At 36.0% G+C, this 25,577-nt stretch overlaps 1 long non-coding RNA gene across 1 annotated transcript in view; it reads left to right on the forward strand.

The window, feature by feature from the left end:
* The window catches only part of LOC136837319 (uncharacterized), a 139,162-nt gene that overhangs the window by 17,236 nt on the left and 96,349 nt on the right, over positions 1-25,577 (forward strand). The window contains exon 2 of the long non-coding RNA XR_010852639.1: positions 4,822-5,077. This is a non-coding gene — a long non-coding RNA (uncharacterized lncRNA). The remainder of the gene's footprint in view (positions 1-4,821; positions 5,078-25,577) is intronic.

A 25,577-nucleotide genomic window follows, 5' to 3' on the forward strand; every position in this document is an offset into this window, starting at 1 on the left:
AATTACCGAAAATATCATGGAACTAAAATTATCAAAAGAGCAAGCAGAGGTAGATTAATAGTGCCAAAAACTATACCAGGAAAATTAAGGAAAGCACACAGGACATTAATCCACCACGCACCAGCATCGATAATGCAGCGTCTATTCAATGCGCTACCAGCTCATCTGAGGAACATAACAGGAGTGAGCGTAGATGTGTTTAAGAATAAGCTCGACAAATATCTAAGATGCATCCCAGACCATCCAAGACTGGAAGATGCAAAATATACCGGAAGATGCGTTAGCAACTCTCTGGTAGACATCAAAGGCGCCTCACACTGAGGGACCTGGGGCAACCCAACAATTGTAAGGTCTGTAAGGTAAACTCTCTCTCTCTGTCTCTCTCTCTCTCTCTCTCTCTCTCTCTCTCTCTCTCTCTCCTCCCAACACCCCTCTATTCTCTCTCTCTCACTCTCTCTCTCTCTCTCTCTCTCTCTCCTTTCCTGTTAAGGCAGTCGCTTCATTTACATTGCCCAGCATTTTTGACATTTTATATTTCACCCCTCCTCACCCCTACTTCCTATAGGGGCTGAACTTGGACTTAAATGGGATCGGGAGTGTAACTATTCATCTTAGCAAGCTTGAAAACTATGGATTAGACACTAATATCTGTCATTTTCCATTACTTTTACATGTCACCGCCTTCCCATCCTTCTCAACCCACTTTACTGTCGGGGCAGAACTTGGACTTAAAGGTCATTGGGAGTATCACTATTCATCTCAGCAACTCGAAAGCTGTTGGTTAGACACTAATATCTGTCATTTTTGGTTATTTTTACATCACCCCCGTCCCACCCCTTCTCACCGGCCCCCTTCCTTTCAGGGCTGAACTTGGACTTAAAGGGCATCAGGAGTGTCACTATTCATCTCAGCCACATCGAAAACTATGGATTAGACATTAATATCTGTCGTTTTCAGTTATTTCTAAATGTCACTCCCGTCCCACCCTTTCTCACCCCCCCCCTCCTTTCGGGACTGAACTTGGACTTAAAGGGCATCAGGAGTGTCATTATTCATCTCAAGCACATCATAAACTAATTAGACCCTAATATCTGTCATTTTCTATTATTTTTACGTGTCACCCCTTCCCACACACCCCGCTTTGGTGCCAGTGATGTCTTACCCCCACAGTGCTCTTTTCGAGATAGTAAATCATATGTATACCAAGTTTGGTTGAAAATGCTCACACACACACACAAACACTTACACACAGACATACGTACAGCCATTGTTATATATTTAAATTGCTGTGGTGACTGTCTCTTTTATCCTAGTATTACTATGCTGTCTGTCCCCTTTAACCAGGTATTAATGTACTGTCTGTCCCCTTTAACCAGGTATTACTGTGCTGTCTGTCCCTTTCATTCAAATATTACTGTGGTGACTGTCCCTTTTATCAAGATATTACTGTGCTGTCAGTCCCTTTTATCCAGGTATTACTGTGGTGACTGTCCCTTTTATCCAGGTATTACTGTGCTGTCTAACACCTGTAACCAGGTATTACTGTTCTGTCTGTCACCTTTAACCAGGTATTACTGTGCTGTCTGTCCATTTTATCCAGGTGTTACTGTAATGACTGTCCCTTTTATCCAGGTATTATTATTCTGTGTCCACTTTAACCAGGTATTACTGTACTGTCTGACCCTTTTATCCAGATATTACTGTGGTGACTGTCCCTTTTATCCACATAGTACCGTGTTGACTGTCCCTTTTATCCAGTTATTACTGCACTGTCTGTCCCCTTTATCCAGGTATTACTGTGATGGCTGTCCCTTTTATCCTGGCATTATTATGGTGACTGTCCCTTTTATCCAGATATTACTGCACTGTCAGTCCCTTTTATCCAGAGTTTACTGTGGTGACTGTCCCTTTTATCCATATATTACCGTGGTGACTGTCCCTTTTATCCAGTTATTACTGCACTGTCTGTTCCCTTTATCCAGGTATTACTGTGGTGACTGTCCCTTGTATCCTGGTATTATTATGGTGACTGTCCCTTTTATCCAGATATAACTGTAGTGTCTGTCCCTGTTATTCTGATATTGCTGTGTTGACTGTCCCTTTTATCATAGTATTACTGTAGTGACTGCCCTGTTTATCCAGATATTACTGTGGTGACTGTTCTTTTTATCCAGATATTACTGTGGTGACTGTCCCTTTTATCCAGGTATTGCTGTGGTGACTGAAAAGCATTTTCAATAATATATTTCTGTGGTCTCGAGTACATGAAATGAGATAGAGTTTATTTACCACGTAAGTGACAAAGGGAAGGGGGAAGGAAGTTAGAGAAAGGGGAAGGGAAAGGGGGTACAAGTTTGAAACCTCCCCTATTATCTACAGTAAGCTGGGTCAGATGATGGCCATGTACCAAATTTTGTCTAGATCGGTCAAGCGGTCCGGATTTCTATAGTGCACAAATATACAAACAAACATACAAACGTACAAATTTTCACTTTTATATAAAAGATATATATATATATATATATATATATATATATATATATATATATATATATATATATATATAATGTGTGTGTGTGTGTGTGTGTGTGAGTGTGTGTCTGTGTGTGTGTGTATGTGTACGTTTGCCAGCGATAAGGCAGCTTCAAATAATGTGCCCCAATTGTGACCTGATTTCATATGGGTTTTTTTTTCGTTCCTGTTGGCCATTCATATCGGTGTATAAGAAGATGGATGCTTACCGTCTTTTTCTATTTCCAGAAGTTTGATACATCTAGCAAAAACTTTATAATATGAATTTGTCCCATATCAAATTAAGCATTGGGACTGAAGAATCTTTTTAAAGGTGTTATGATTGTTAAAACAAAAATAAATATCGTTTAAAGAAAATTAGATATATGGAAATTTAATATTTTAATTTTCATTATTAATTTCAGGTAGGCAAGAAAATGGCAGTAAAATGTATTCGGTATTTTTTTAGCATCGTAAATTAATTTTTCGAAATCTGCAAAAAAGACTGGTTTCTGCTGTAAAATATTCATATACAAATTGCATTTTCCGTTTTGCTAATTCTGAACAGTTTTTCCTTTTTTAAATATCTTTTCTACGAAAGAAATAAAGAAAAATAGTTTCCTGCTTTGTCACAGGAAGTTCACTTCTCTCAGGGTTTAAAAACAAACCTATTGCTTAATGCTTTGCATTCATTCCATCTCCTGAGTATAAACCTGTGATTACTCAACCTCTTAACAGAGATTTGGCTAAATCTATGAAAATTTTGGGGTGAAGTTAAACAATAAAAAACTTAAAACACGGTTGTTAGCAGATCTATAAAACTGGATCCTACAGCCTAGTTCTTGTAGTGCCCTTGTTTCTTTAACTATAAGTAATTCATTTAAAATTCTAGGTGTCTTTCTTAATTGCAAATTTAGCCTTTAACTTCTTCAGTTGCACAAAAAAGTCTGTATACTGAGAAAGTCTTTTAGAACTTTTGGAGATCTGTCTATCTTTACCAAGTGTTTCAGTTATTTGATTCCTCCCCTGCAAAGTCTTCAGCAGCATCTTAAATTGTTGGGCAGACGCAAGTTCTGTTGAATCTTTTATCACTGGTCTTTAATAAGCTCATGGAATATGTTTTATAATGTGTCTCATAATTTTGAAATTGCTTTGCTTTTAGGTCTTCCCAGATTGTACCACCCACAAGGTTCAGTTAATCCTAATCCTGTAGCTGAAAAGCTGAAACTTCAGAAGTGCAAACCCTGTACAAATGCTGTTTCCTTGAGTAGGGTAAAATGACACTTCATTTTTAATTTGCGTTTTTTTTACTTCGTTATTTATCTTATGTGTTTTTATTTATCTATAATTGTTTTTTGATTCGTTATTTCTCGTTCATAGTTTGTTCTATACTTTTCTGTTTGTTTTTTTGTATTGGACTGCATACCTTATTGGATCTCCCGAATTTTATCTCTTGGTTTTTATAACTTGGATTAAAGCATGGTCTGTAATTATAAAAATAATCATAACACCACATTCAATGAAATTTATAAATCACTGAGCTTCGAAAAAAGGCCAGGGATTCTAAAAGCACTCGATTTCCACAGGAATCAGTTCTTTTTAATAATTATATTTTTTATTTATGGAATTATCACGTGATCGTAGATTGCGAACCCAAGCATGAAATATAATTAACTCTGAAACTGTAAATGAAAGCGGTATGACACATAAAATTTATGAACATTTGATGCTAAAATCAGATTTGGTTCTCCGAATTACGCGGTTTTTAGCTTTTATTGCAAATGAATTCGCACGTTTATCCCACAAGTTATAGTTATATATATAAATATGCATTTACTTACATGGGTAAAGCTGATGAAAGTATTTTTATACTAGTGTACACATTTTTTTTATTTATAGTAATGGGTAACGCATTTCATAAGAAAATCCTTTCCAGTTCTGTTTTTCCTATAGAAGTTTTTCCTAAGTACAAGCTGTTGTTTCTGCTGAATATTTCGTTAGTGTTATATTTACAAAAGTTTTTTTTTTTCCACAGGGAACAGAGTTCTGGTAATGTCTTCGTTGCCATAGGCAAAGTGGGGACAGACTTAGTATACAAAATCCTCTCTCAGATTTCCTTCCTTCAAGTATTCTTTATGCTCTATCCTCTTATTAGTTACTTTCATCCATCGTCTGCGTGGCAACCGACTTTTCCACCTTTTCATCATTAAATTGCGCTAAAAATAGGCTCAGAATTTATGATTATACCTTGGTTTCCTCATTTTTCGGCGTAGTAATTCTGTTTAAGCCTTTATCTGATTTGTCTTGCAGAGACTGAGGTTCGCATAACGAAGGGCGCTACAGGTTCCAGAGAATTGCCGATCCAATATCCATCCATTATGCTAAATCGTTGCGCCAAGCAATTTCCATTTGCTAGTGTTCTTGTAACGCTTTGAATTGCTTGAGTATCCAATGGTCTACTTAAGGGCCAGCCGTCTTTACACATCGCTCGCAATCCTGGATAACCGATTATTTCCGGGTTTGATTAAGCCGTGGAATCGAGTTCTGAAGGCAGCCTGCATCACTGGTGAGTTAGTATGCTGTTTTATTTTCGTTGATATTGTCGAGATTCTGTCATAATATTTATTAAGGTGGTTTCGTTTGTCATCACCATTCACTCTGGTTTGTGTTGTGTTGTATTAGTTATTTTTTTCTATTTGCCAATAAGTTCATTTCTTCTATTTATCTGATTGTTTCTTTTCTGTCTGCCAATGAAAAAAAAAAATTTTGATGAATTAACATTCTTGAAAATGTAAATTGAAGTTTGGAAGCTAGTTAAAAAATTAATTAATCAGTCAAATTTGGTTGTTCCTAGGTTGTGATAGGTATTGTTTCTATAGTCAAGAAATAAGAACGAGTTACTGAGATAAGGAAAATTTGAGTGTTAAGAAGTGTGCAGCTTTTCTTTTTGTCTGTTTATTCGTTAAGTATTCTCATGTTGTATCATTTAATCCCTGCAAACTAAACCTGGACATTCAGTTATGAAACACAGATAGGAATATCTGCTGTGATAATGCTTCTCAAACACTATTAAAAGCATGTGATTAGTGTTCCGACATGCAAATGTGGGAATCCAGACTAAAGGGAAGGGTAGCATAAGACAAAAGGTAATTTTGATAGGTTTAACATGTTCCAGGCTAACAAGTGCACTCATTGCGATTAAATGGAAAATTAATGATGTTACACAACACTGCTGTATAGAGCACCAGACCTGATAAGTTTAGATTGATGAAGACTATCATACCTATTAGATCAGTAGAAGTGTGTACCTCACAGAATATTCAAAATTTCCATGTTACGTAAATCATGTTTACTTCTTCCCCAAGAAGTCAAGGAATAAAGCATCACCAGTAACGAGTGAGCCAGCTTTTTTCACCTTTCATCACCTCTTTCCTTAAAATTCGTAAACGCAATTTATAGGAAAAATAGCAACCTGTTAGTCAGTTTTGACAGGGAAATCAGCTGCTGTTACTCATTACAAAAAGGGATGTTTGTTCACAGCAGTTTATTTTACCTAGATTAATCACAAAATCGCTGTAGAATTTTCTTCTGATTAAACATAAGCAGTACACATTTCGAAATCGAATCACACCCTTGAAGCACGAAATGGAAGAATTTATGATATTCATATCACAAGAACACCAAAACAACAATGAAAATTTAAGCGGCTGCCTATCAAAAAATATTGTTCAGCAAACAGCATTATGATATATTATGAACTGATATCTTCAAATTACATGACAGGCAAGTTATCTTTCCTTCATTATAATACTTTTAACTTGAGGTCATTCATTTCTCTTTATCAGTATATATATACTATCTAAAAGAGCTTTGAAGACTAAGAACGCCTAAAAAGGCTTATACGTGATTTAACCAAGGTATCTAAGTATTTACTTTTGCAATGCAAAAATGGCATGTATATTTTGCTTCAAAAAGACTGCATCAAGACAACTGTGGCACTAGAAAACATTACCTCTGCCATGGGGATAGCGAGGGCTAAAATTTTTTCGTCTATTTATCAGTATGGTTACCAACTGAAGAATTCATTACTCACAATCGTAAAGAATCATTTTCCGATATTTCTGGGAATATTAGATGTCATTTTACAGTTGATTCGAGGCTGATGCTAGAACCGGAATGATTTATTTCCTTTGTTTCTTGTTATGGAGGGTAGAGTTCGTTTCAAGAAAACTAAAGGTTCCTTGAGTTTGTGAAAGAAAGGTGAATCCTGCAACTTGTGAGAGGTCCTGTGTTTGTTACGGTGTAATGTATAAGAGAACGCCAGTGACACCGAGCATTTGGGCAAGTTTATTTCTTCTAGGAAAATTGATTCCTTAGATTGCTTGCTCTGGCCTGAACATGTGACCAGTTACTGCCAAAATAGAGACAAGAAAGCAAAGCAGATTAAGACTCTTTCTGTATATCTAAGAAGTGAAAATAAGATTTGTTTGAAAAAATATTAAATATAATTGAAAATATGTATAATTATATAGAAAATGTTATATAATAATACAAGAAAATAACATATTTGTGGGATAAACACACAAATACATAGACGACAAAACTGTACCCCGTGCGTGTTTTCGAAGAGCGAATCTGAGATCCAAAATTTTATTGTAACATAAAATTTTGGTTTTATCACCTTCGGGAGTTATATCTTCTTTCTTCTGCATGAAAGCTTTGTTTCATGCACATTCAACGATTCTCATATTTCCTATTTAGTTTTGCATCCTACAGTTGCATAAAACAAATACATGTCATTGAGATTCCATTAACTCGCTGCTTTCTTTTAAAATTCTCGACTTATCTAGTAGCTTCATAACTGTTGTATTGATTATTGACAGCTGTATTCCTAAGACATTCGGAAAATATTTCTTATAAATATCTAGTTTGCGTACAAGAAAATTATTTTTTTATTTTTTTTTTTAGTGCCAATCAAAGATTATTCACCATGCAAAAGAAATATCATGAGAGTTTTCGTTCATACAGCTTCTGATTTAAGATAACCATTCATCCGGACACAAAAACAGTTAAAAATGAATATGTCCCTCGTTAGTCAGTGGTGTATCCCTCGCTTTATACTGACGACAGAAATAATTTTTTTTTCTGACAGGTCATAAATCCGATATATATATATATATATATATATATATATATATATATATATATATATATATATATATATATATATATATATATATATATGTGTGTGTGTGTGTGTGTGTGTTTGTGTGTGATATACATATATATAGTATATATATACATATAATTTATATATATATATATATATATATATATATATATATATATATATATATATATATATATATATATATGTATATATATATATATATATATATATATGTATATATATACATATATATATTTATATATATGTATATATATATGTATATATATATGTTATATATATATATATATATGTATATGTATATATACTATATGTATATATATATATATATATATATATATATATATATATATATCTACCACAGGTAAAAAAATAAGAGACTTTGTAGGTCCTGACCGGTTTCGACTTTACTACCAAATCATTAACGAGGGACTATACATAGTGGTAGAAATCCCAGTGTATATGCTAGGGGGAGAAATATGGACAAGCATACCAAGCATTTTGAAAGGTGTCAAAATGAGAGGGGGGACAAAACTCTCTAGTGTCTGGGCCCAGTTTTGTGGCCCCCCTCTCCCGCCGCCACTGACACTTGTCAGGTGGGAGTTTTAATGTCCAACGCTGATATGTTTGTCCGTATTGTCTCCCAATTGTATATATTGTGATTTCTACCACTATGTAGCAGTCCTTGTTAATAAAATTGAAACCGGTCAGGACGTACACCCAGTCTCTAATTTTTTCACCTGAGACGATGTGTGATAAACAAATCGCGTGTTAAGATAATTATAATCACACAATATATATATATATATATATATATATATATATATATATATATATATATATATATATATATATATATAAATAAATTATATATATATATGTACAAAAGTGATAATAATCATATGTATATATATATATAAATATATATATATATATATATATATATATATATATATATATATATATATATATATATATATATATATATATATATATATATTATATATATATATATACACATATGTGTGTGTACGTGTATATGCGCGTTCGTACCTGTGTTTTGTGCGTGTGCGTGCTTGTATATTCTATATGTGTGAAAGGGATCTATAACGAGTTTTAAAGTAAAATTTATAAATACTAAGATATGTTTTTGTTACAAAAAACTACGGGTGTCTGATTTTCTCGTGGAGTTTTTAATGACAGTAAGGGTACACGCATATGTATGTATGTATGTATGTATGTATTTATATATATATATATATATATATATATATATATATATATATATATATATATATAATATATATATATATATATATATATATATATATATATATATATATATATATATATATATATATATACAAACAACATATCAATGGAATCTAGCATGAAGATAAACAATTCCGTTCCTTTGTGCTTCAGAACTAGCATCTAATTCTAGGGAATGTCATATGTAATGTAATTTTTTTCCCAATGTTCAAAGTTGAATTTAACTGCTCTTTTGAAAGGGTGATTATTCGAAACTTATTTCCAATATTTCAATTTTTCTTGGTTCAAATGTTTCGAAATGGGCATTCAACAGGAATTATTCGTAAATAGGAAGTACGCCGGTTTTCCGAAGACAGTTAGATTAAAAGCCTCTTGAAGTATTTTTTCTATTATAAATGACGTGCGTGACGATATCTGCGTTTGTTAAGCTCAACTTGTCTCCAGCCATTAAATGCAGTCTTTAATTCTGGCGTTAATGAAAGCGTATGTCATTACTCATTAATATCTCTCGGTATTTCTGAAAATCCGCATTAATTGTCGCCGGTAACACTTTCTCGCCTGGAGAGGAATAGTTTTTTCGTCTTTGTTGCCCTTATTTGTTTCATCCGTCCTGCGCATGTCAAAGTTGGTGTGGAAAAGAAAACGTTTTCCTTACCTGATGTCCTGATCCTCTCCGTTAATTTTGACCTTTTATCTCTGACTTCATATTGCTTGTCCTCTTGACTTACCACTGCTGATTTCCTTCAGCCTTAATGTACAGAAGTGCTCGCAGGAAGGTGAAAGGAAAGTTCGAGGACTACTGTGGTACTGGATGAATTCAGCCTTAATAAAGAGAGCGCACTTTATGTTTTGTTCAACGGCAGACTGGAAGATGAAACTGGTAATTATTCTTATCTTACAACTTTGTACATACACTACCACCATATTCAAATAACAACAGACTTACTGAAATCAAACTAATTGAAGTGTAATTGCTTCTTGAGTTTGATGGATTTGTAAAAATTCTTTTAGATATGAGCGGTATGGATGTAAGACTATAAATAATAGTAAACACAGTCATCGGCGCCATTCCCGTTAACCATGCGATAGTAATAGTAAACTGTTACAAGTCTGGGACACATATTACTGACTTCTGAACTTGCTGCACTGCAGTGAATTAAAAAAATTATAAACAGTTTTATCATGATATTTGATATCGTTTTTAGAACACTAATAATAAATAACATTGATTTGAAATAACCATGGTATGTAGCATATTTTCATTTTGTAGTAAACGTGTCATATCCTTTGGGCTTTTTATCGCAGTTCATGGAGAGAAATTTTTCAGACTTATTTAATAAATAGAAAATTTTTTTTGTAGTTTTGTAAACAAAACTTATTCAGCCAAATGGAAGAGGATTTGCTTACTGGTGATACAAAGGATTTAAATGTAAAATGTCAGCTGAATGCGTTCTAACACGTTCCCGGAATAAACTAAATTTTATGTGATTTATAGAATATATCATACTTCTTTGTATAGATTTTGTCTTTGTTTCCACTGACATAGATAAAAGTGATCTCTGGTATATCTTAAAATTACTTCAGTAATTAAATCTAATTACCGAATCTAAAATTCTAATGTTCAAGAATTAAATTCATAAGATGGGAATTATTAAAAAAAAAGAAAAAATCTGCCTCCTTCTCGAGACTGTCAGATCTTCCGTGTCGTAGTAATTCATTCCCAACTTTTTAGTAATGAAACAATAGCTCTTTCAGTACTCATGGCGTGTGAGAACAACCAGATTTTACCGACTAACAGTTCTTATAACTTGCTCCCACTCTACAATTCATACTTTAAAGAGTAATGCATTTATCTTCATCTTTTAAGGTTATTCATGGCCAGAAAAAAATAAAGGAATACGACGCAAACTACGCCAGGAGGAAAGGTCATTAAAATGAAAGTTTAAATTATATGCAAGAATGACAAGAGCAATAACGAAAACAAAGCCCTGAGCTGCAATAAAGGATATTATTATTATTTTTTTTTTTATTATTATTTATATATTTATTTTTTGTCAATCACAATCATTCTAATCGACTGGGTGTTTTTTATAGTGTGGGGTTCCGGGTTGCATCCTACCTCCTTAGGAGCCCATCACTTTTCTCACTATGTGCGCTGTTTCTAGTAGCACACTTTTCTGCATTAGTCCTGGAGCTACTTCGGCATCTAGTTTTTCCAGATTCCTTTTCAGGGATCTTGGGATCATGCCTAGTATTCTTATGATTATGGGTACAGTTTCCACTGGTATATCCCATATCCTTCTTATTTCGATTTTCAGGTCTTGATACTTATCAGTTTTTTATCTTTCTTTCTCATCTACTCTGGTGTCCCATGGTATTGCGACATCAATGAGTGATACTTTCTTCTCGATTTTGTCAAGCAACGTCACGTCTGGTCTGTTGGCACGTATCACCTTATCTGTTCTGATACCATAGTCCCAGAGGATCTTTGCCTGATCGTTTTCTATCACTCCCTCAGGTTGGTGTTCGTACCACTTGTTACTGCAAGCTATCTGGTATTTCTTGCACAGGCTCCAGTGGAGGGCTTTTGCTACTGAATTATGCCTCTTTTTGTACTGGTTCTGTGCAAGCGCCAGACATTCGCTTGCTATGTGGCTTATGGTCTCGCCTTTCATATTGCACTTCCTGCATATGGGCGAGATGTTATTTCCATCTTTGTTCTTTGGACATATCTGGTTCTTAAGGCCTGATCTTGTGCCGCTGTTAGCATTCCTTCTGTTTCCTTCTTGAGTTCTCCCCTCTGTAGCCATTGCCATGTTTCATCGCTGGCCAGTCCTTTTGTCCGTCTCATGTACTGACTGTGCATTGGTTTGTTGTGCCATTCCTCTGTTCTGTTTTTTCATTATCCTGTCTCTGTATATTTCTGGGTCTTTGTCTACTTTTATCAGTCCTTCCCATGCACTCCTTAGCCACTCGTCTTCACTGGTTTTCAGATATTGTCCCAGTGCTCTGCTCTCCCCCCTTCCTTTCGTGTTATGTATAGTCTGTCTGTACTTGCTCTTGGGTGTAGTGCTTTGTGTATTGTCACGTGTCTTCTAGTTTTCCTGTCTATGCTGTGGAATTCAGCCTTCGTCCACTCCACTACTCCTGCGCTGTATCTGATTACTCATACTGCCCATGTGTTTATGGCTTTCGTCATGTTCCCGGCATTGAGTTTTGACTTGATTATCGCCTTAAGTCTCTGCATATATTCTTTCCTGATCGTGTACTTCATCTCTTGGTGTTTTATATCCTCTCCTTCTATTATTCCCAGGTATTTAAATCCTGTCTCATTTATGTTTGATGTTGTTCCCGTCTGGTAGCTTTATCCCTTCAGTCCTTGTTACATTGCCTCTTTGTATGCTGACCAAAGCGCATTTTTCTATTCCAGACTTCATCCTGATGTCCCCAGATACAATCCTTACAGTCTTGATTAGGGTATCTACTTCCTTGATGCTCTTACAATACATCTTGCTGTCGTCCATGAACATCAGGTGGTTAATTCTGTTGCCTCCTTTCTTGAGTTGGTACCCAGCATCCATCTTCTGCAGTACTTTTGTCATGGGAATCATGGCTACTACAAAGAGTAGTGGGGACAGCGAGTAGTCTTGAAAGATCCCTCTCCTGATGTTAACCTCTGCTAGTCTTATCCCAGAGCTTGTAAGTACTGTATCCCAGTTGCACATTATATTGTTAAGGAAGCTGATGGTGTTTTCCTCTGCCCCATATATTTTCAGGCATTCTATTAGCCACATGTGCAGTATCATGTCGAAGGCTTTCTTGTAGTCAATCCATGCCATGCTTAGGGTGGTTCTCCTTCTCTTACTATTCTTCATTACCATTTTGTCTATTAGGAGCTGGTCTTTTGTTCTCATACACTTCCTTCTGCAGCCTTTCTGTTGGTGGGGGATGGTGTTTGTATCCTCTAGGTAGTTGTATAGCCTTTCACTGATGATACCTGTTAGTAACTTCCATTGGAGCCTCGATGGCCAGGTTGGTTAGAGCAGCAGCTCGAACTTCTTAGAGGTCTGTGTCGCGGGTTCAAATCCGCAGCCAACCGGTCAGAGAGGCGGACACTTTACTATCCGTGTAGACACCTCGGGATTGCATATGTAATCAACGGATAGGTTTGCTTAAAGCAAATGGGTGTTACAGACTAATACACACACAAACAAAGCCATTCCAACATCTTCTAAAAACATAACAGACACCTCACACGTCTCGGCTGTCGACCTAACCACGCAACGGCTCTTCACTGCTGGAAGAAAGGGTGCTGGTGACTGGTACAATACATGTACATACGCTACCGGGGTTTAAGCGATGACAGGCAGGGCAGCCGACCGAGACTACAGCCTACCCCAAAAGCCAAATCAAAGTCCTTCAAAGGAAGGCATCGTGGTTACCCTATACAAATGGGAAAACAAGCATGTTAAAAGAAGAAGAAGACCTGTTGGTAACTTCCACATTATTGGTAGGCAGGTGATAGGCCTGTAGTTATTTGTTGTATTTCCCATTATTATAGGGGGGGTTGTCTTGCTCGGTGCTGAATTATGATTGGCTGCCCGGGGCATGTACCCTCGGGCGGAGCCTTCTCATCCAATTCGAAGTTCGGTTTTCGTCTTGCGTGCGAGCGGCGTTGTAGTGCTGAGGATGAAGAGAAGAATTTCGATCCTCGGATGTCGAATTTTGATTTGCTCGTACGCTATGGGGATCGCTCGGTGCATGTCTCCTGGCTGCCGTGGGGTGGAGAAAGGTTTCTTGCGTAATGTTGAGTGTTGGTTTCTCCTTCCCAATGTGCAATGCTTCCAAGAGGCGTAGGCGGCGGTGGTCGGTAATTTGGCCCGAGCGTACATGCCCCGGGCAGCCAATCATAATTCAGCACCGAGCAAGACCCCCCTATAAATACCAACCCGAGCACCTCGTTTCTTCAGACCTTCTGCAACCACGTCCAGAGGATGACCAACGAGCTGGTCGAATCATGTCGACGGTACCTTTATTATTATTATTATTATTATTATTATTATTATTATTATTATTATTATTATTATTTATTATTATTATTATTATTATTATTATTATTATTATTATTAAAATTTGCTAACTTTGGAATTCGTTACCACCTAAAGATATAAGCAGCTATAAGAAACCCGAAAATCTGCCATCCAGGATCGGGATTGATTTGTAAAGACCACTGGAGTTCAAGCATACCACTGGGTACCCAAGCAATTCATAGCATTGCAAGACCACGAGCAAATGGAAGTTGCTTGGCGTAACGATTTAGCATAATAGATGGATATTGGATCCGCAGTTCTCTAGATTCTGTAGTGCACTTCGTTATACGAAACTCAGTCTCAGTAAGACAAATAATTTTTAGATAAAGGCAAATCAACGTCAGGACGGTGGTGATGTCGGTTTCAAGTACGTGATTACAATATTTACACGATTCTTCATGCAGAGAATCTCGACAGGGAAACTCATCAAACTGTCAAAAACAAAATAACGATCATTAAAAAATATTTGGAATCATTTCATTTTCATTATTTATGCACTATGTAACGTTGATTAGAGAAATCGGAGGAAGACAGAACTACATATATTTCTATGTATTTTTTGTTTAGTTTCGCTAATTAGTTGCACATAGGATTTCAAAGACCACAACGATTACATTATACCCTCGTTGTGGTCAAAACTATGAGATTAAGAACGTGCTACATTTTGCTTCCCTCGTTATTTGAGAGAGAGAGAGAGAGAGAGAGAGAGAGAGAGAGAGAGAGAGAGAGAGAGAGAGAGAGAGAGAGAGTAGAGTACAAACTCCTGAATAAAATATCTCGGCAAACGTCCCAAGAGAGTTCTTACTGTGGTCAGAAAACTTTTCGTTGGGATTCTGGGTCGAACGCTGATTTCCGGTCTCACATGGAACCCTGAAGTCCTTTGGAACAATCGAGGCACGAAATATATTTACATTGCTTCTGGGAAAGAAAGAAAGTCTCTTTATTGTTACAAATAAATTTTGCATCATCTCCAAAAGACCTTGCACAGGATGTAGATAAACCCTCGTGTTTCCTCAGAAAACTATTTGGAGCAAGGTGTAATCAAATTCATATAGATAGTTCTAAGCACAACGATTTCCTTCACCAATTGAAGTTCGTATGTTAGTTGTGCCAGAAGTCTCGCGCTTAATTTCCATTAAACATAACAAAATTAAAAACTTATTTCGTGTTAGCTATATAATAGCATTAAATTTAATAAACAAATGAACAATATTTTCATATTATTAGTTTTGGATATAAAATAAAATGAGAGAACTTTATTTGGGGTTTTCAACATAAACATTAAATTTTTTAAATCCTGAAAAGTAATTAGTTTTTTTCAAATTGTATTGTCAACATGCAATTTGACCAGTGCTTACATCCTGACATTTTCGATTTTTAATATAGAACGTCATTTAAGGAAAAGTTTACGGTATAGTCAGAAAATTTTTGATAGTATTAGGCCCACGAATTTCAGAAGAGATGCCGAAAGTTTGACAATTGCAGCCGGGAATGCGAAACCAAATGTGAAATATGATGAACATCGAATTTGCATGAAGCAAAGCTTTCGTGCAGATGAAAGCAGACAGAACACCCCAGGTGATAATACGAAAATTTTATGGTACAATAAAATGCTGGTTCTCAGATTCGCTCTCAGAAATCATGCTTGGTTTGAGGGTTTTGCTGTCAATGTCTTTGTGTGTTTATACCACAAATACTGGTTCAAGTATTTGCTCATATAAATGAAGCTGACAGAGACTTTTTCAAATATCGGTATACACATTTTCAAATATATTCGGAAATGATGCTGTATTTTGAAAAAAGTCGTAACACTGAATATTTTGCAGATTTACAGAAACATTACTGATTGTTATGCTCTGTTTATCTCTATTTTGACAGTGGGTCGTTAGACTAGAACGAGCAAACCGGGAAGAGGAAATGATGTTGCCTAAATATTCGGCTTCATTAAGATTTTATTTCACACAAGAATGCAATAAAGCTAGTCGCAAACATATTGTGCAGTGCTTACATCTCTTTCTCAAACATCTGGAACCTTTAGTTTAATTGAAATGCCTCCAAAACAATAAACAAAGACGTTACAAAATTCTGGGTTTATCTTCAATCTTTAAATCAATTCCAGTGTCATCGATTGTTCCCAGAAACAGGTAGACAAAAAATAAGAAAAAAAAATCATTTAAACACCTATCATCTCCATAGCAGAGGTAATGTTTTCTAGGACCACAAGTGGCAATTCCTGTCTCCAGTATAGCTTCTTAAAGCTAAACATACATGCCGGTCTTACATTGCAAAAATGAATGCTCAGATATTGTGGATAAAACCTATGTAAGCCTAAATTCAAAGGTCCTTACTTGGTATTCGAAGCTCTTTCATATTAGAAAACAAATTAAAACATAATTTAATGACTTCAAGATAGGATCACCTACTAAGCATTATTTTCTGAAAGGCATTACTCTTAATAGTTGCCTCGGTGTTCTGAGGTCACGAATATCACAGATTCCATTTCACACGAAAATTTAACGATTTGAAAGTATATATAGAACCCTGAGTCCATATAAGAATATTATCCTGGACATAATGCTAAGTATGGTTTTGGTATATCTCAAAATGAAGGCCATTTTTCTTATTTTAAGCATTACCTACGTACTATGGTGTGCTAGTCATGGAGTTTATGGTGATTCGACTGATGTGTTATCTATGCTTTACCTGGAGAAACTTCTGCAACGACTTTATTGATAATCTAGAAAAATCATTTGCTCAAAATTCACACTCCTTTCAGCACAGACACAGAATAAGCAGTAACTCCAGGTTATTTTGCTGTTGTTCAGGATTGACCACATGTCTGATATTACTCCCATTTAGTGCGCTTATACATTTTAAGAGCAGTGATCTACTGAAACGTGACAAAACAGGGCTCACCAAAAAAGCAGCCAGCAAAAGCAAGCATATAGGTTACTAGCTTTGCAAGACAATTGTACACGTTTTAGTGATTTCTAACTTCGGCAATGACGTAGATTTAAATTTGTGCTTTATCATGCTGCAATTCTAAATATTATAGACTGTACGAACTTCAGCTCATTCAAGAGACATCGGTATTCTGCATAATTCTCAACATATTAAGTTGGGTGATACCCTGTGGCTGGGTAGCGGAACATCATTATCTTATTCAATTATTGGCTGTTAGCATAAGACATGATAGCAACAAGCAAATGACACAACTCTTGTTGTAGTAATTCGCTCTCATTAACAATGCTTTTTAAAGCGACCAATAGGGTACAGTAACAAATTTTTACTGAAAGCTAATCTCATGCTACCCTTCCAGTTCTGAATATACTGTCTGTTGTTAATTGCATTTAATGGCTGTAAATAACAGACAAATCATTGCGTTCCTTTCATCTTCAAGCCTTCTCCCTCAAGGCTCGTACCAGACTATTTACTATCAGTCTTACCAAAAATTTTATTCGGCTTTTAAACCTTTGTATTGCTCGATGATCATGTGCCGAGTCGTCAGTTTTACATTATCAGATTATTGCTCTTCTCCGTGAATGTCAGCACCTCATGGAATATCTTTAATCTTGCAACCATTGTTCGATGGGCTGTTTCCCTTTTTTTAAAATAACGGTAAAATTTGATCGTTTTCTAACTATCAGTTTTTTTTTTATTCATGAGGAACTGACAATATATCCCTTGAGCTACTGGGTATAAATTGCAGTATGAAGTTCCAGGAATCATGTTCTGTTTGCTTGCTGCAGTGCAAAAACTACCCAGTGTCTGTACTCTCAATTCTGATAGACTGCAGTATTTTTTTTTTTTTTTTTTTGCGTAATCTTGTTCTGTAAGCGCTCGAGAGAGGATATCCTTGAAGCTTCTCTAAACACTTAAAGGAATTGAATTCAGTCTCACATTTCAAAGTTTACGTAAATCGTGGCTGCAGTCAGTGTTCGTTTTATCAAAAATGAAATGCAACATTCATTGAGCTTCTTCGAAACATGACGAATTATACGAAATTTAATATAGCAGTATTAATCAATAACCAATTTAAACAGAACAGGAAGAATCTTTTTATTATTACCAACATGTTCTGTGCCTGAAATACGTTTCTGTGAAGTTACGAAAGAGTTGTTAGAATTTGTTACAGGCTCCATTGAAGACGAAGCTAAATCCTCGTCGAAATGATAGGCACAACCAATCTTTCCCGGAAGCAAAGTAAATATTCTTCTCTCGATTTTTCCAAAGAACTTTAGGGTTCCATGTGAACCGGAAATCAGCGTTCGCCCCAGAATCCCAGAATTCCAGCGAAAAGTTTTCTAACCAAAGCAGAAACTCTCTTGAGACGTTTGCAGAGAAATTTAATTCAGGAATTTTCTTCTCTCTCTCTCTCTCTCTCTCTCTCTCTCTCTCTCTCTCTCTCTCTCTCTCTCTCTCTTCTGCTTCTTCTTTTTCTTCTTTTTTTCTTCTTCTTCTTCTTCTTGACTGAAGGGAGACAAACAAACTGTATTCACAGCTTCCGAATTTTTATTGCGTTTTCTAGAAATGAATTTACAGTCTTTCGGAACCGGATATGACATTAATAAGAGTCATATTAGAATTTTTTTTTTCAATTATGCAAATATCCTACTCTCTCTCTCTCTCTCTCTCTCTCTCTCTCTCTCTCTCTCTCTCTCTCTCTCTCTCTCTCTCAGTCGAAGGTTACATAATGAAAGAAAATAAGAAATAAAAATGTTCCTTTTATATTATGATTTTGTGTGTTTAACAATCAATTCATGAGTTTGACTGTGGGGACACTCACTTTCCATGAAGAACCATGAATAGATTGTCATCGTGTATGTAACAATTGACTTTGCCACTATCTTTACGGTAAACTGGTCTCTTCACTGCTCAGCATACACAGGCTAAGGTTTGTATAACAAAAGACTAATTGAGAGATCTACAGAATTGCCAATACAGTATTCATCCATCATTGGTTAGTAAAGACCACTCGACCTCAGGCGATTCACAGGCTTGTCTTGCCCCCTTTTTTTTATTTCTCTTCACGCATTTCTATCTCCACTCTTATTCCTACCTGCTCATTCCCTACTTGTATATCACTTTTATAACATTCATTTCATATTTGCCTGTTTATCGATCTCGACAAGCATTCATGTCCACAAAACATCTTGCATTCCCTGTGATAAACTTCTAGAACCCAGTAATTTAATTCCTAAATTTGATTTCTGTAAGTAGGAGTCTTTCTTGGCCTTTAAATTGACTGAATGCAAAAGTGGGCCTAGTTCATAATCTCAGACACAGTGGTCACGTGGAAGCGAAGGCTGTTCTTAAGGCTATGATTAATTTCCGACGGGAGGCCATCAACTCTCATGCTGTGCCCAGCAGGAGTGGAATCAAAGCAGGGGCAGCGTGTACCAGGGAGACCATAAACATTTAGCCTGCCATTTTGGGGTTGCGATCATGGTACTGGCCATTGCTGGGATCCGTCCCCAAGAATCTCGTTTTTCCAATGGCATGGGCTGACCAAATATAAATTACTTGACCCACTGATGAATCTCTAACGCTTGCTGTAGTGCTGCAACATCATCATGAAGTAGGAGAGTTGCTGGAAAAACCAGAAATCGCGGCAACTTTGACCTACACCAGTCATACCACTGATAAATCTATTATAGAGATGATTAGGGATAAAGCTCACCGCTGATAACAGAAGTCACAAGTGAAATACCCCAAACTGGCTCTCTCACTGTATTCCCCTTTGTGTTGTTTACATATAATTGTAAATCCTGAAAACGTTTCTTTTTTAACAAAGGTCCCATTCTTACCTTTATAACAGTTACATTAAATTTCTTATTACTTGACTAGAGCTGACTCCAAGTTTTCCGCGTTATTCAGAGATAATTTTCTAGAAGCTATAAAAAAAAAAAAAAGGTCATATCGTGTCGAGAATCAAAATTCGCTTACTCACACTGGTTTGTTTCTTTTAATCGGAATGTTATGCTATTCGATAGTGAAAACACCTTAGCTATTTGTGTATGTTGGAGGGAGGGATGGAAGGGCAAAAAGTAGACAGTAAACTCCTTACCTGAATCACAGTTCGTGGGATTTACCATCTGGTTCTGGTTCCATTGTGGTGATATTTTCATCACAGTTAGCTTGAACCACTCTTTCCAGGGAACTCGATTTGCTGTCGGCATTCAAGATTGTATGAAATTCAGATAGCTGTGTACTTCAAACATAAAAGAATTTAATCATATAAAGTTTAAAAAAAGGAGTGAATTACGAAACCCACCCACACAGTATTATTAAAGATCTCTATTGGGTACTATTGTGAACTAAAGGTAAATGAAACATTGGAAATAAAGTTCAAATAAGAAACCCCCTGAGCTATTCCCCGTCCCTGATAATTTACGCCGATTCGAAAACTACATTCTCCGTCTTCGTATCTGTCTTAAAACCCAAATCCCCCAGGCCACGGTTGAGTCTCATTTTTCGTCTCTTGTGTCTGATATTTTTTTCTTTTCTGGGGATCGGATTCATCATTGTTATACTGAAATCTCTATTTAATATTCTTGGTAATATTTTCATCGATTCTCAAAGGTAAAACGCCATTCATGAAAACTGCTTTGGATTTGATTCTTTGTTTGCGAAGCGCACGCTGGTGAACCGCTGGAATTCGTGATGTTGGAATTCAACCCAGATTAAAAGTTTAAGGAGGTTTAACCCTAATTCTCTGCTTGCCAAGCACATATTAATGGAGCAGATATGAAGTAAGTTGCTTACCTAAAAAGAGCAGGAAACACGTGGTATTAAATGATCATAGTAATTGGAATGGAGCTTCTCTGTGTCTTGAGAGTTTTTATGAAAAATAAGAAGCCTTCTTTATGAATGAGAAATACAATATAAGGGTAGATCAGTTATTCAATCAATGCTGGACTCAGTTCTTCTGAAGGAGGTTATTGTCGGTTAATATTATAAATAAATCATTCTTTTTGAATGAGAAAAAAATCTGTTAAATTTCGCGACAGAGTTTTCGTGTGTAAAAAACTTATGACCAATATGAATTTGCTTTTGCATGAGAGAATCTCAACTGAAAATATGCCTTATGAGTAGAGTGACCTACTTTATTTAAAAGTAGAAAAAACTCAGCACGTCTGTTTTGAGGAAAAAGAACCATTTTAGTTAAATGATAACCACAACGTCCAAGCACAAAGAGTTTTAGCCAGCCTTCACTTTGTATACATACAGATACAGCATACGCATACACAAAGGCAATATCTTTTGAGGCTTAGGCAATTGTTAATTGCTAATATTCATTCTTTCAACAGCCATGCGGTTTTCATTTTGTGGCAATCTCTCACAAAGGATGTATCTTTATTACTGGTGGTGTATCATTAATTTCCCTTCCCTGTTTATTAGTATGCTGAACAATAGCTAAAAATGGTGGTATCTGAAGATTTCTGTTCTGATACAGATATAAGAGTATTTTTTTTTTTTTTTTTTTGTGGATGGCTAATGGAAAAATATATACATTTGCTTTAGCGTAGTAAAATTTTCTTTTAAATCTTCATAATCGTATGTAGTGGTTATACGCATTTTCTTAAGGGTGACACTGTTTGTAGAACAAGCAAAATTAATAGTAATTTACATTGCCAATTATGTGAACTTAATGTAGAAAAGATGTAACATAAAGGGTTTCTATTGCATTTTACCTCTGTAAAAGAAAACTACTGAGATGGCTTTGTCTGTCTGTCCGCACTTTTTCTGTCCGCCCTCAGATCTTAAAAACTACTAAGGCTAGAGGGCTGCAAATTGGTATGTTGATCATCCACCCTTCAATCATCAAACATGCCAAATTGCACCCCTCTAGCCTCGGTAGTTTTTATTTTATTTAAGATTAAAGTTAGCCATAATCGTACTTCTTGCACCGCTATAGGTACCAACAACACAGGCTAAGGCAACCACCGGACCGTGGCTGTGTTTATGGGCCGCCGCTAAGAGTTTTATGGGCCGAGGCTTAGAGTTTCTACAGCATTTGAACACTGTAGCTACTCTGAGCAAACTTTAGCCCTAGCAATTTTTCAGTTTTATAGTTCTTCTAAACATTAGGGATGTAGATCAATTGGAACGCTAAAAGTACTGGGGAATCTCGATCGTAAGAGTAAAACTTTGGTTTCTTTCAGATGAACGTAAAACCACAAACATTAACCAGTTACTTTTTAACCATTAATCCTCGAGTAGACCCAGTCACCAGTTGGCAAGTCATCACTACCATCACTTATAAAGAAATGACATGTGATGACCGAGGACAGAGCAAATCATTAGAATCCTTTAGTTTTCTGACGTACCTTATTGTTTGTTCTAAAGGAGTCTAGTCTAAAGATTTGGTCAAACCTGGTTCTCGAAGAAAAGCTGAATGCTTTAGTAAAAGGTCAGTATAAACTTGTGGTTTCAGCTAAGCATGCGAAAGAAAGACAATATTCTTTTTTCGAAGATTGTGAGAAAAAGACGAATTCGCTTTGCCAGCATTTATGATTATAAAATCCCGGCCTCCTCACTGGTCAGAAAAGTAATGTTGTCGTATAATCCCATCTAACTTATATGAAATAAGCCTTATATTATCAAGAACAGCGGAGAGGTCTAGAGAAGTGCGGGTCCAATATCCATCCATTATGCTAAATCGTTCTGGCGAGCAGCTCCATTTGCCCTCGGTCTCTGGCGCTGCGAAGTGCTTAGGTATGTTTGCGGGCAAGCGGTCTTTGCATCTCGCTCCCGGTCCTCAATGCTTGACTATTGTTGGTTTTGATTAAGCCGGTCTTATCCCCACGTGGGATTAAGCTCTGGAAGATGTCTGCTAGTATTCTGTAGAAGGAATTCGTAGGGTTTTTTTGGGGCTGGGGGGCGGGTAGGCGTGAGGTGAAGGGAGAGGGCAACTGTATGTTTGAACACACACAATGTATCCAGGTCGTGTAAACATTTGCTTTTGGTTCCTTCTGTTCTACTTCCCGCTGTTTTCTATTATGCGTCTTTATATTCTAGATGTTTGCAAATCATACATATAGGTCCTTTAATATCTTTTGTCTTTCCTTTTTTTAGTTTTCTTAGTTTTATTCTGACTACGAAAAATATATCTGTATAGTTTATTAAAACGATTACGGGGATTTAGCCTAAATTCCTATTTCCATGCAAAGTATATCGAAATCTATAATAAATTGAATTTATGGATGAAACCAATTCAACAAATCTGAAATCGATCATTTGCAAATCAATCAGAGGAGCATTTAATAAAAGTCCTCTTATATCAGAATTTTTCCAGAGAATTTCATTTCACTTTATTTGAAGTGCCTTTAAGTGAAAGATACGGTTACAATTTTGTAAAATATATCTTATGGTCTATTGGAGGCGGAACTTAATTTGGGTCGGAATGATAAGGGTTTTCTGTTTTCTCCAAAAGCAAAGTTATTACAATTGGTCTCTTTATAATTGCGAATGTTTTAGGATTTCATGTGAACTGGAATTTATGTTCATTGCAGAATTCCAAAGAAAGACTTTATGATGAAGGCAGGAACTCTCTTGAGGCGTTAAAAAAAAGTGAATCCAGGAATGTTTCTCTCTCTCTCTCTCTCTCTCTCTCTCTCTCTCTCTCTCTCTCTCTCTCTCTCTTTTAATCTTTAGTTCTTAACTAAATGTCACAAAAGAAATTTAATTCATAATTATATTTTGCCTTAGTTCGTGTCCTACCTAATGGTATTTTTCTTCTCATCCTGCATATTCCTGTCCCTATTTTTATTCATACGCATATTCTCCATTTGTATATCACCTTTACAACACGTGCATTTTTGCCTGTTTGTCGATTTTGACAAGTACACGTGTCCACAAGACACCATACATTCTCAGGGAAGTGAACTCCCTAAATACCTGTGGTCAATTCCCAGATCAAATTTCTGTAAGTAGATCTTCACCTGTAATTTCTTAGCCATTTTTCTTGCTGGAGGAGAGCGAATCTAGTGCATTGTCTAGAAAATCCTTGCATGTGCTGAAGAGATTGCCCTCATTTACCTTTACTAAATCCCTTAGGGAGGTCTTCCCTACCTGTTATGTTCGGCAAGTATGGAGAATATGCAGCTGCGAGAGGCGTCGAACTTAAAAATTCCGTTGCCATACTAGGTTTAGACTAACCTATGCCCAACATTTCAAAGTGATTCATGGAAAAAAACCAGAGTTATTAATGAAAAACGATTTTTTCAAACGCTCCCCTTAAGCATTGAGGTCGGTTCCTAATGATCTCGTGCCTCCTTTGATGTTTTTGAAGCAGCCAAACACAATTTGTTCAAGGATTACTTCAACCCCGTTACAGAGCTTCAACATCATTTTCATCGAGAAGGAAGCTAGCCTTTAAGTACCCGCGATTATTGCACCTTCCACTTGCAGAAATGACACTGCTGGTAAATCTCTGAAGGTGAAAAAAATTATAAATACCACCTTTGTTGTCAGAAGGGATACTCATGCATGCCCTCATAATCATTTCTTAAATACCCCTTGAAAATTGACCATAACTGCCTCCCTCATCACTTTCCCCATTTGGTTTTCTGCATAAACTTGTAAAATATAGTTAATGTTTTTTGGGGAAAACATGCTATTTTTTAATATTATAGCCACTTTTTACTTCTTGTTCAAAAACAAATCTGATTAATATAAGTTGTCTTGTCAAATATAAACTCTTAAAAGTTTCTAGTAACTAATCTCCTTTTATCAACAATCTGGAAGCCTGGGTAAGAGTATGCGATAATCCACCGGCTGTCTCAGATTTGTTTGTTCTTTTGAAACTGAAACCTTTATTCTGCTGATGAATACAGTACTTAGCATTTTTTGGGGTGACTGGGGTGGGAAGGAAGACTCACATCTCTTCCTCAGGACTAATATCTTATTTTACTTGTGGTAATTTTTCAACCCAGAATTGATAGAAAAATTAATGGACGAAAAGAAAATTAAACTAGATGTAACTTAAAGCTAAAGAAAAGAAAAAACTCTGAAGATAATGTAAAGGAGACAAGTGGGTTTGATAAGAGGGAATTCAGAAATTCACACGAGGCATAAACAAAGATTAAAAATAGAACTCGGATTGAGGACACACACTGGAGAGAGTTTATGAGATCATGCACATTTCCAGTATGTTATCATAAAGCCAACGATTACAGGAAGCAACAAGACTGTATGTATAAGGAAGGTAAAATAAAATATTTTATTAGGAAAAAGACTGTTTCAAGTGTAATTACAAGACAGACATGATGATACGCAATTGTTTAAGAGTAGGAAAAGAGGAAAAGATTCTCTAATATTGGCGGGAAGAACTTTGGCTAGAATAAGTAGTTCTACAGGGAAGTAAATACAGTAAAAAAGAGTATTAAGAAAATTATCTCAGAGTAAAATTTTCTGAATGAAGGGCAGTGTCAGAAAGATGTTGAAGTTCTAAGACAATGTATCGAATGGTCTGAAATATTTTTCATGGCGTGAGTGATATATGAACTCGGGAT

This window comes from Macrobrachium rosenbergii, chromosome 58 (genome assembly GCF_040412425.1).
Source record: "Macrobrachium rosenbergii isolate ZJJX-2024 chromosome 58, ASM4041242v1, whole genome shotgun sequence".
Lineage (NCBI taxonomy): Eukaryota > Metazoa > Arthropoda > Malacostraca > Decapoda > Palaemonidae > Macrobrachium > Macrobrachium rosenbergii.